This window comes from Ovis canadensis, chromosome 25, assembly GCF_042477335.2.
Source record: "Ovis canadensis isolate MfBH-ARS-UI-01 breed Bighorn chromosome 25, ARS-UI_OviCan_v2, whole genome shotgun sequence".
Taxonomy (NCBI): domain Eukaryota; kingdom Metazoa; phylum Chordata; class Mammalia; order Artiodactyla; family Bovidae; genus Ovis; species Ovis canadensis.
The window spans coordinates 44,416,767-44,429,826 of NC_091269.1; the positions used below are offsets into that span (position 1 = coordinate 44,416,767).

The following is a 13,060-nucleotide window of genomic DNA, read 5'->3' on the forward strand; positions in this document are numbered from 1 at the left end:
TGACCTAAAGGCGCAGAGATGAGGGAGACCAGAAAGGAAGGGAGGTGGAAAACATCAGAGGTGGGCTCTGCACTGGTTCTCTTCTGACAAGAGGCCTTTTTCGGAAGTGCCTGTGGCTGCGGCTCTGGGAGGACGGGGACCAGTCTAGGTGCAAGTGGGGCCAACCGTGGACGTTGATGATAATGTGACCTTCGTGAGGGGAGTGGTAGTGCATTTCTGGGAATGGAACTGTTGACGAGCAAAAGTGTCAACCCCACGGTCATGCCAACCCCCCGGCAACATTTATAGCAAAATAAAATAGCATGATGCTGCCTGTGCTGTCTGCTGTCCAGCCGCACGGGAGGTGAGGTAGCTGTTGGGAGGGCATGCGGCCAGCCCCTTGTTAGCTGTGTGACCTCAGGCAAGGGACCTGTATTCTTCCGACTCTGTAACTTGCAAATGATGGAAAACAAACTCGAACTAGATTAAGGAAAACTGGGCTCAAAATATGGGCCAGGTTGTGGGAGAACAAGATGGAACTGTTTTAAGTGTAATCGGTACTAGAGGCTGACATGGACTCTTCAAGTCCTCTTGGCATTCTAATTCTCTTGACCAACTTCTCAAAAAGATGGATTCTGGCTATAAGCATTATGAAGCTGACTTTTTTTAGCTCCAATTTTTAAAAATTGTGGTTAATTTGCAATGTTGTGTTAATTTCTGTTGTATGGCAAAGTGATTCCATTATATATGTATATATACACACACATTATTTTTTAAATATTCTTTTCCATTATGGTTTATCAGAATATTGAACATAGTTCTCTGTGCTGTACTGTAGGCCTCGTTGTTTGTCCACTCTGTACATGAACGCTTGCATCTGCTAACCCCAGCCTCCCACTCCATCTCGCCCTCAACTCTCTACCCTTTGGCAACCCCTCGTCTGTCCTCTATGTCTGTGATTCTCTTTCTGTTTCAGAGATACCTTCGCTTGTGTCATAGTTTACATTCTACATACGAATCAGTATCATATTTTACATTCCATATATATGTGATATCATGACATTTGTCTTTCTCTTTCTGACAGTATGGTAATCTCTAGTTGCATGTTGCTGCAAAGCCATTCTGGAGAAGGCGATGGCACCACACTCCAGTACTCTTGCCTGGAAAATCCCATGGATGGAGGAGCCTGGTGGGTTGCAGTCCATGGGGTCGCTGAGAGTTGGACACGACTGAGCGACTTCACTTTCACTTTTCACTTTCATGCATTGGAGAAAGAAATGGCAACCCACTCCAGTGTTCTTGCCTGGAGAATCCCAGGGATGGCAGAGCCTGGTGGGCTGCCGTCTATGGGGTCACACAGAGTCAGACATGACTGAAGCAAGTTAGCAGCAGCAGCAGCAGCAAAGGCAGTCTGTCTTTCTTTTTTATGGCTGAGTTATATTCCATTGTCTGTATTTACCACCTCATCTTTATCCCTTCATCCGTTGATGAATATTGAGGTTGTCTCCACGTCTTGGCTCTTGTGAATAGTGCTGCTATGAACATAGAGGCATATGTATCTTTTAAAATTATATAGATAGTATTGTCTGGATATATGCCCAGGAGTGAGATTGCTGGATCATATGGTAATTCTGTTTTTAGTTTACCAAGGAACCTCCCTACTGTTCTTCACAGTGGCTGCACCAACTTACATTCCCATCAGCAGTGTAGGAGGGTTTCCTTTCCTCCACACCCTTCCCAGCATTTGTCATTTGCTGACTTTTTAATGATGACCATTCTGACTGGTGTGAGGTGGTACCTCACTGTAGTTTTGATTTGCTTTTCTCTAATAATTAGCAATGTTGACGATCTTTTCAGTGAAGCTGATTCTTACTGTGATATCTCCCTGACCAGAGACAAAACAAGTTTCCCCTTGAGTTCCCAGGCAAAAGTTCCTGGAGCAGGACTCTAAAATTTGAGTCACACGACCACTCTTTGGACCAATCACTATATGTTGGAGAAGGACAGAGTTTCCCAAAGGACAAGAGGGACTGGACACAGGCATGGGCCCTGCAGAAATTGTTCTGAGCTCACCAGGCACCCCAATCTCTGTCTGTTATAATAATATTTAATCCCTGAAAGCCTCCATTTTTCATAATATTGTCTGCTTGTGGGTTGAATGTGTATGAGGTCTTTAGCGCACACCTGGCGCTTAGGGAATGCTCAAGCAGTGTGTTCTGCATTCTTATAGCTGTATTGTCTTTGTGTGTTTGTGTGGTTCTTTGTCTGAGTCTCTGAAGGTGGAGTCCTTGAGGATGAGAACTTTGACTTAGACTTTTTTTGAACCCCGCAAGAGCACACAGCATGGATATTTAGTGCAACACCTGATAGGTGATCAGTAAATGTAGAAGTGAATGGTGTCAATGGGAGAAGCAGGGAGCCAGCATGGGAAAAGGGGGAAATAGTATACGTCTGTCTGCAATGCCACTGTGAAGAAAAGGGCAAGGGTAGAGATCCGCTCCAATTACAGGAGCCCCACGGAGGGGAGGAGTGCCAGGAAGCCTGCCCCTTGCCACTTCTTTGTTTGAATACTAATTCTGTTATTCTTGGGGACTGGGATTCGATCCCTGGATTCCCTGGAGAAGGGAATGGCTACCCGCTCCAGTATTCTTACCTGGAGAATCCCACGGCCTGAGGAGCCTGGCGGCTACAGTTCATAGGGCCTCAAAAGACGGACATGACTGAGCAAATAACACACACACACACATACACAGCCTGTGGTTTGCAACTCAGAGAGCAAAGGCTACCACTTGCTGCCATTTGAGAAAGAGAGGGAGGGTAACTATGTGTATGAACACACCCACCTCACTGGAGCACTTGACCACCCATCCAGACTCTGTAAATTGCTAGTCTGACCTAAGACCACACAGCTGAATACTAATCCCATTAGTCAGAGAGCCAAGTTGGCCCCTGGAGCCAGCAGGTGGAGAACAGGAACGGGGTGGAGGGTGGGGGGGAGGGAGTGGGGAAGGGGCCAGGGGAGCCCTTAGGAAGCCCTGAGTGTTAGGACCCTTGGTCCTGGATCGTGAAGACCCCAGGAGTATGAATGGGCTCTATTCATAGCCCCAGAGTTTGCTAAAAAGATAATTTTCAGAAAAAAAAAGCAAAATCATGACTTTCATACAAAAATAAAAACAGGTGTCGTGTGAAAGATTTTCAGTTCAGTTCAGTCACTCAGTCACGTCTGACTCTTTGTGACCCCATGGACTGCAGCACACCAGGCTTCCCTGTCCATCAGTAACTCCCAGAGCTTGCTCAAACCCATACCCATTGAGTCACTGATGCCATCCAACCATCTCATCCTCTGTCATCCCCTTCTCTTCCCACCTTCAATCATTCCCAGCATCAGGATCTTTTCAAATGAGTCAGTTCTTTGCTAAAGTGTTGGTGGCCAAAGTATTGGAGTTTCAGCTTCAGCATCGGTCCTTCCAATGAATATTCAGGACTGATTTCTTTTAGGATAGACTGGTTGGATCTCCTTGCAGTCCAAGGGACTCTCAACAGTCTTCTCCAACACCACAGTTCAAAAGCATCAATTCTTCGGCACTCAGCTTTCTTTGCAGTCCAACTCTCACATCCATACATGACTACTGGAAATACCATAGCTTTGACTAGACGGACTTTTGTCGGCAAAGTAATGTCTCTGCTTTTTAATATGGCTTGTCATAGCTTTTCTTCCAGGGAGCAAATATCTTTTAATTTCAGGGCTGCAGTCACCATCTGCTGTGATTTTGGAGCCCCCCAAAATAAAGTCTGTCACTGTTTCCATTATTTCCCCATCCATTTGCCATGAAGTGATGGGACCTGATGCCATGATCTTCATTTTCTCAATGTTGAGTTTTAAGCTAACTTTTTCACTCTCCTTCACTTTCATCAAGAGGCTCTTTAGTTCTTCACTTTCTGCCATAAAGGTGGTGTCATCTGCATATCTGAGGTTATTGATATTTCTCCCGGCAATCTTGATTCCAGCTTGTACTTCATTTAGCCTGGCATTTCGCATGGTGTACTCTGGTGGCTCAGACGGTAAAGCGTCTGCCTACAAGGCGGAAGACCTGGGTTCAGTCCCTGGGTCAGAAAGATCCCCTGGAGAAGGAAATGGCAACCCACTCCAGTACTCTTGCCTGGAAAATCCCATGGACAGAGGAGCCTGGTAGGCTACAGTCCATGGTGTCACAAAGAGTTGGACACGACTGAGCAAATTCACTTTCATTTTCACTCTGCATATAAGTTAAATAAGCAGGGTACTTGAGGTACTCCTTTCCCAATTTGGAAGGAGTCCAACCAGTCAATCCTAAAGGAAATCAGTTCTGAATATTCATTGGAAGGACCGATGCTGAAGCTGGAACTCCAATACTTTGGCCACCAAGACTTTGGCAGAGAACTGACTCATTTGAAAAGACTCTAATGCTGGGAAAGATTGAAGGCAGAAGGAGAAGGGGACAACAGAGGATGAGATGGTTGGATGGCGTCACTAACTCAATGGACATGAGTTTGAGCAAGCTCTGCGAGTTGGTGTTGGACAGGGAAGCCTGGTGTGCTGCAGTCCATGGGGTTGCAAAGAGTCAGACACGACTGAGTGACTGAACCGAACTGATGTTTAACTTAATAAAGGAAAGAGAGGGGAGAAGAGGCTCCATGGGAAGGGCAGATAGGTTTCTTTAGGAGAGACAAGTGGACTTTAGGAGAACAAGTAGGAAATAAGAAAGTTTGTGATGATACATGTTTATTCAGGTGCAAGTGGTCTTTCTTTTTTTTTTAATGGCCATGAAATTCCCCTGGGGAGAGGATTTATAGCAGCTCATTTTCTCGGGAGTTGCTGCTTTGTCAAAGGATGGAATTTCTTTTATATGTATACAAAATTTATTGTTTTAATTGAAGGATAATTGCTTTACAGAATTTTGTTGTTTTCTGTTAAACCTCATCACGAATTAGCCATAGGTATACATATATCCCCTCCTTTTTGAAACTCCCTCCCGGGAATTTCTGAGATGCTTTATTTCTGCATCTGTTGAATCTCAAGTGTCTTCAGCTTAAAATAATATTTATACCAACTCTGAGTTCTGAGTGGGTCCCCACCCAGGCCAGGAGTGGGACCCTGGGAGTGACCCCAGGAAGTGAGTGAGTGGATGTGTGCGTGTCCTGGAGGGACCATGGCCAGTTCGTGAGATCCCTGCTTGGGGTGGAAACTCACGTGTTGTAGGTTTTGCACCACTGTGTGCCCTTGGGAAGGCCCCCACCAGACACACGGGCACTGAAGACCCTGCAGGGGGGCCTGCTGTGGAGCCTGTTTCCATGGTCTCGGTTCTGTGTCTTCTCAGAGGTTCTGGAGTGCTGTTGGAGGCTGGTTCCTTGCTCACTGCTGCCTTGTCCTTGTGGGTGTGGGAACAGAGGGGTGCAGCTTCCCACAAGGGCTCCTTCCTCTCGGGAGAAAGGCTTAGGGCACTGAGATGGACCTCGCTTCAGGAGCTGCTGCCTTGCAGACCTCCAGCTGCCACAGGGGGAAAGTGAGGTTTGGGGTTCTGACTTTTCTGGGGGACAGCAGCCAGCCAGCCAGAATCCCACCTGTGACCATGAGTGGAGGGGCCCAGACAACCTGTCACTCCCCGGAGATCAGCAGCTCATCCTCTCCATTGTGTGGAAACCTGTATTTGGCTGGGATGCTTGAAGCCCCGCTTCCTTTCGGGATCTCATGAAGCCAGGAAAAAGGGTGCCCCTTTGCTCTTCCCTCACGGCACCTGCCTGCCTGTGACCATTTCTGATCCTGGTTTCCAGGGCCAGGGGTGGCCTGGTGGGATCAGAGAGAAGAGATATGGTTCCCAGGGTGGATGGGAGGGGCAGAGCCCTTTGTGGAACTCAGAATGATCTGATCAGGTCCCAGTCACTGCGGCTCTCAGGGGCTTCTTGCTTCTCACTTTTCTTTTGTGTTAACCTGGGGATGTACCATAAATATTCATAGAGCTTCAGATGTTGGGCAACGACTCCTCAGCCTTCCCTCACATTCTGCTGTGCCCTGGATGGACTTGGCTTTCTCTGTGCCTCGGTTTACCCATCTGTGTAGAGAATGTTTCCTTAAGGCTTCTTAAATCTCAGGGCAAGGGATCATGTTTAAAACATTTTATTAGAATATAGTTGATTTACAATGTTGTGTTAGTTTTAGGTGTCGGCATAGTGACTCAGTTATCCGTTGTTCTGTCACTGACTTCTGTCCGACTCTTTTGTGACCACATGGATTGTAGTCTCCCAGGCTCCTCTGTCCATGGGATTTCTCAGGCAAGAGTACTGGAGAGGGTTGCCATTTCCTTCTCCGGGGGTTCTTCCTGACCCAAGGATCAAACCCTGTCTCCTGCGTTGGCAGGTGGATTCTTTACCACTGAGCCACTTGGGAAGCTCCCAATATATTCACTCTTCTTCAGGTTCTTTTCCTATATAGATTACTACAGAATATTGAGTAGAGTTCCATGTGCTATACAGTAGGTCCTTGTTGGTTATCTCGTTTGTTATATAGTAAAGTATGTTTGTTTAATTCCAAGTTCCTAATTTATCCCACCCTAGCACCCGATGTTTCCCCTTTGGTAACCATAAATTTGTTTTCAAAATCTGTGAGTCTGTTCCTATTTTGTAAATAAGTTCGTGTATATAATTTTTAATTAGATTTGACGTATGAGTGATATCAGGTGATATTTTCTCTATATTTTCCTTTTCTGTCTGACCTAGTATGATAATCCCTAGATCCATCCATGTTGCTGCAAATGGCATTATTTCATTCTTTTTTTGTGACTGAGTAATATTCCATTGTATGTAGTTACCACATCTTCATCCATTTCTCTGTTGATGGACATCTAGGTTGCTTCCATGTCTTGGCTATTGTAGATGGTGCTGCGATGAACATTGAGGTGCATGTATCTTTTTGAATTATGGTTTTCTCTGGATATACACCCAAGAGTGGGATGGCTGGGTCATACGATAGTTCTACGTTTAGTTGTTTAGGGAACCTCCACACTGTTCTCCATAGTGGTTATATAAAATTACATTCCTACCCTCTCTAGCCTTTATTGTTTTTAGACTTTTTGATGATGGCCATTCTGACCTGTGTGAGGTGATAACACCTTGTAGTTTTGGTTTGTATTTCTCTGATAATTAGTGATGGTGTGACATCTTTTCATGTGGTTTTTTGGCGATCTTTATGTCTTCATTTTGGCCACACCACAGGGCTTGTGGGATCTTAGTTCTCTAACCAGGGAGGGAGCTCATGTCCCTTGAGTGGAAGCATGTAGTCCTAACTACTGAGCTGCCAGGGAATTCCTTTCTTGTTGTTTAGTCACTTGGTCATGTCTGACTCTTTGCAACCCCATGGACTGCAGCATGCCAGGTTCCCTCTCCTACTCTCCCAGAGTTTGCTCAGCCTCATGTCTATTGAGTCGGTGATGCCATTCAACCATCTTGTCCTCTGTTGTCCCTGTCTCCTCCTGTCTTCAGTCTTTCCCAGCATCAGGATCTTTTCCAATCAGCTCTTCGCATCAGGTGGCCGAAGTATTGGAGCTTCAGCTTCAGCATCAGTCCTTCCAAAGAATATTCAGAGTTGATTTCCTTTAGGATGGACTGGTTTGATGTCCTTGCAGTCCAAGGGACTCTCAAGAGTCTTCTCCAGCACCACCATTCAGAAACATCTAGTCTTTGGTGCTCAGCCTTCTTTATGGTCCAACTCTCACATCCGTACATGACTCCTGGAAAAACCATAGCTTTGACCATGTGGATCTTTGTCAACAAAGTGATGTCTCTGCTTTTCCTGAGAGATGTCTATTTAGATCTTCTCCCCATTAGAGCTGCCCACATGGAGCTGCATGTGCTGTTTGTGTGTTTTGGAGATTAATCTCTTGTCAGTTGGTGTGTTTGCAAATATTTTCTCCCATTCTGGATGTTGTCTTTTTACTTTGTTTATGATTTCCTTTGTTGTGCAAAAGCTTTTAAATTTAATTAGATCCCATTTGTTTATTTTTACTTTCACTTCTATAGAAGGTGGATCAAAAAAGATATTGATGTGATTTATGTCAAGGAGTGTTTTCCCCTTAAGAGGTTTATAGTGTCTGGCCATACATTTAGGTCTTTGATCCATTTTGAATTTGTATGTATGGTGTTAGAGAATGTTCTAATTTTATTCTTTTACATGTATCTGTCTGGTTTTCCCAACACTGCTTATTGGATAGACTATCTTTTCTCCATTGTGTATTCTTGCCTCCTTAATTGACCACAAATGCGTGGGTTTTCTAGCCTGTTCCATTGATCTATATTTCTCTTTTTGTGCCAGTACCATACTGTTTTGATTACTGTAGCTTTGTAGTATAGTCTGAAGTCAAGGAGCCTGATTTCTTTCAGCTGTTTTTCTTTCTTAGGATTTGTTTGACCAAGGGAACCACTTGAAATGTAAGGGGCAGTTTTCAGCATTTAGTGAGTGTCTGGTGTGTACATAGTATTACATATGGACTCCTGTCCTAGGGGACCTTTGAGGGCAGTGCAGAAGGAGATGATGTCCCTGTGGACTTCTGGAAGCAGGAAGGCTTTCTGGAGGCATTTGGTGCTGAGCCCGCCTTGGCAGGGAGAGGTCTGGTAGATGAAGAGTGTGCAGGCCAAGAACGGTGGCAGCAGTGTGAAGGGGAGGTGGCAAATGCCTGCAGAGAACTCTTGGGAGGGCAGCTCTGGCAGGATGGTTCATCAGGCAGTAGCATGGACTCTCAGATGGAGAGAATGCATGAAGAATAGTGCCTGATGGCAGCACACAGGTGGATATATGACAGGGACAGATGGATGCCAGAGGCCAGCTGAGGCTGTGATGGGGCAGCAGAAAGAACCAGGACTCCAGGACTCCAGGCTATTGCAAGTATCTCAAATATCACAGTGTCATTCCAGTTCCTACCGCATGTCAGACGCAGGGCTGAGGACTTGAAGGGCAGGCTCCTTGCCTCCTCACTGATGCCTTGTGCAAGTGATGTTCTGCACGTCTCAGAAGCCGAGTGACAAATGGCAACACTGGGATTCAGACTCTTCACTGTCTGATTCCAAAGTTAGCTCTTTTGTCCCACTGCTGCTGAGGCAGGACTTGAGGTGGGAGGGTTGCTGGGCTCCCAGCTCTGGAGGTGGGAAGCACGCTGCCCCTTTGCAGAAGGAGCCGCTTCCTGAGATGGGTCTCCCTGGCAGAGTCAGGATCATGAGCTTCACTGTGAGGCATTCTTGATCTTGACTCCTGGCTGTGGCCGGACTGGCTGGTGCAGTCAGGTACCCTCTCATTGCCTGCGGTGATGCACCAAATCCTCTCTGGGATGAAGAATCATGTGGATATGAGCTTCAGAGATACTCCTCAGGCCCAGAGCCAGAGCAGAGGGAGGTGAGAAGGCAGAGAGGCCCTTTCATCAGTCCTCCCCAAGCCAGTCTGTGGCTGGACCCCTCTTGGTATCCCCCCTGTCTGGGTGATAGGCCCCCTGCCCACCTCAATCCCTACCTGCCCCACTCGGCTCTTACTGCAAAGATGCAGAGCACCAAGGCCTCTCAGATGCCCTGCTTGGAGAAGCTTGGCACCCCTTCCAGATCCTGGAGGTTTGGCTCTCAGGCCTAGATCTAGGTGCCTCACCCAGGAGCATGGCTTTCTGTTGTCCCTAACTGTGTTAGATATTCATCATACCAGCTGGTTCAGAACAACACAAAGACCTCTTTCCTGCTGACAGAGTGTTGCTCTACCAGACCTCTTCCCTTCAAGGGTATGTGAGCAGCTCAACCTCCCTGCTCACTGGGAGGATGCAAATCCCCCTCCTCCCTCGCTTTATGTCCTTCCTCTTCTTTTGTCTCTCCCCACGGAGCTTCCCAGTGCTTGGACAGCACTCAGAGACCACTTCCCCACAAAGCAAAAATTCATTCACTTTAAGATAGTGGTTCTTGACTGGAGGCAATTTTGCATCCCAGGGGACACTTGGGAGGGTTTGGAGAAATGTTTTGAATGTCACAGCTGGAGCAGGTGGGGTGTTCCTGGCATCTGATGGGAGGGGTTCGGGGATGCTGCCAAACACCCTCCAGTGCACAGGATACCCCACAAGAGAGAATCATCAGCATCAGAGTGACCTTAGTGACCACGTGTGACCCCCTCCCCTCCGCCCCCCCCCGCCAGCCTTACAGTATAAATCTGGAGTTCCCTGGTGGTCCAGTGGTTAGGGCTTACACTTTCACTGCCGAGGACCTGGGTTCGATCTCTGGTCAGGGAGCTAAGATCCCATAAGCCACATGGTGCAAGCGAAAAAAAAAGGAGGGGGGGTATTATGATCTCTAGTTGCCCCACACAAGAAGTCCACTGGGTAAACAGCACCCGCCAGAGGCCCAGTGCTGTAATTTCTGGCAGGCATTCCTGGCAGGAGAGACGTGGTAATGAAGAGGACTGCTCCTGTGTGAAGAGAGCCTGACAGCTCACCAAGGGCTCTCGTCATGTCCAGCTTCTCCTTTGCAAGTATGGGACACTCTGGAGGCCAGACTCCTGAAATCCCGATTCTGGTCTGATCTCCTAGGCCGCTTCTTGGCCCTCAAAGTGTGAGGTAGCCATTTTAAACTAAGTAGCAGATGCTGTTGCTTGAGCCCATGCTGTGCACCAGGCGCTGTTCCAAACACTTGACTTCTGCCTCACCTTCCGTCCTCAGGCCTCCACACACCCAGAGTGTGGCTCTTTCCAGGACCCCTCACGGCCCCTCTTCACTCACAGGCAGGCCAACCAAGGCCAAAATGGAGATAAGGCATTTTGGAGAGAAGTCATGGGAGAGAAATGCTGAGTATTGTGGACTCATAACAGGGCCTCTGTTGGGCTGGGAGGCCAGGCTCTAGGCACTCTGGAATCAGTCTGCACAAACAGCTCAGGCATGAAGTGGCCTGAATGGCTGGGTCCAGGAGGCACTGGGAACCCCAGGGATAGCTGCACCTGAAGAGGTGTGCTGGTTAGATGGTAGCTTAAAGTGCAGGCTTGTTGTAGTCCATACCAGCCCGTGATCATGAACTTGTGGGGTGGGGATAGAGCAGCTGAGAAAGGAACAGGAGATTAAGCACCCTCCTCCCACCTTCCATCTCTGAGATCTCACTGGTGACCTCGAAGGCAGGGCCTGCCAACATGGCATATGAGTCAGCGTGACTCCCCTGTGAGGTCTCAGTGCTAGCCCAGGGCACAGCAGGGCCCAGCTCTGGCTCCTGCCTGAGTGAGTCAGCGTCTGAGGGCTGGGGGAGAACAGGGACCTCAGGCTGTGGGCGGCAGTGTATCACTGGCATACATACACGTGTATGCATGCAGGCACGTGTACAGTACAAGTGTTTACACACGTGCATATACATGTGCCCGCGTCTATGTGTGTGACACGGATGCATGCACATGTGCATACACAGATGAGTTTAGACATCTGTGTAAACACATCCCTATTACCATATTTGATGAAATCAAAGACCCCATCAGTTGTCAGGTCCTCTGTTATTTTATGAACTTGAGGAAGGGGGAAAATACTACTAATTAAATTCTGATATAATGCTTTCTTGGGTTTCCTGGGTGGCTCAGATGGTAAAGAGTCTGCCTGCAATGCGGAAGACTTGGGTTCGATCCCTGGCTTGGGAAGATCCCCTGGAGAAGGGCATGGAAACCTACTCCGATATTGTTGTCTGGAGATTTCCATGGACAGAGGAGCCGGGTGGGCTACAGTCCATGGGGTCGCAAAGTCGGACATGACTGAGCAACTAACACACGATACACAGACACAGTGCTTTCTTATCACTTGGCATTTGTATTTGTACTTATTGGAAGAGCTCTTTACCCTTATTTAGCCTTAGGTTTTGATCATATGTTACTCATTTTTTAATACTTTGAGTATTTACCTGGCTGTACTGTGTCCTCATTGTGGCACTGAGATCGTCTGTCTTCATATGGCACGTGGGATCTTGTGGCCTACGGTATGGGAGCTCTTAGTTGCAGCATGTGGGATCTACTTCCCTGACCAGAGATTGAACCCGACCCCCTATGTTGGGATCATGGAGTCTTAGCCACTGGACCACCAGGGAAGTCCCCTTGATCATACATTACTCTTGTACGTACATAGATGTGACAATATGGGGAAGTCAAGTTTTCCCATAACTTCCTCACATTTAGAGTATTACTTGTCCAAGTCACTTTCAGTGTACGGTCATCAAAATCTGTGCTTTTCAGCACAGTATCGTCCCCTGGGCCGTCAGGAGCACTGCTGATGAGGGAGAAGCACTCCACTCTTCCTTTGCGATGTCATCCAAGGCACCAACACCCGTTCTTCAAGCTTCAAGTGTGTTTTTTAAAAATTTAAATTATTTATTTTAATTGGAAGCTAATTACTTTACAATATTGTAGTGGCTTTTGCCATACATCGACACTAATCAGCCATGAGTGTACATGTCTCCCCCTATCCTGAACCCCCCTTCCACCTCCCTCCCCATCCCATCCCATTCCTCAGGGTCGACTCAGTGCACCAGCCCTGAGTGCCCTGTCTCATGCATCAAACCTGGACTGGCAATCTATTTCACATATGGTAATATACATGTTTCAATGCTATTCTCTCAAATTATCCTACCCTCACCTTCTCCCACAGAGTCCAAAAGTCTGTTCTTTGTCTCTGTATCTCTTTTGCTGTCTTGCATATAAGGTCATTGTTACCATCTTTCTAAATTCCATATATATGCATTAATATACTGTATTGGTGTTTTTCTTTCTGACTTACTTCACTCTGTATAAAAGGTTCCAGTTTCATCCACCTCATTAGAACTGATTCAAATGTATTCTTTTTAATGGCTGAGTAATACTCTATTGTGTATATGTACCACAGCTTTCTTATCCATTCGTCTGCTGATGGACATCTAGGTTGTTTCCATGTCCTGGCTATTATAAACAGTGCTGTGATGAACATTGGGTTACATGTGTCTGTTTCAATTCTGCTTTCCTTGGTGTGTATGCCCAGCAGTGGGATTGCTGGGTCATATGGCAGTTATATTTCCAGTTTTTAAAGGAATC

The 13,060-nt window shown here is 46.9% G+C and overlaps 1 protein-coding gene across 5 annotated transcripts in view; it reads left to right on the plus strand.

The window, feature by feature from the left end:
• The window catches only part of ADAMTS14 (ADAM metallopeptidase with thrombospondin type 1 motif 14), a 97,890-nt gene that overhangs the window by 33,262 nt on the left and 51,568 nt on the right, over positions 1-13,060 (plus strand). The window lies entirely within an intron of this gene.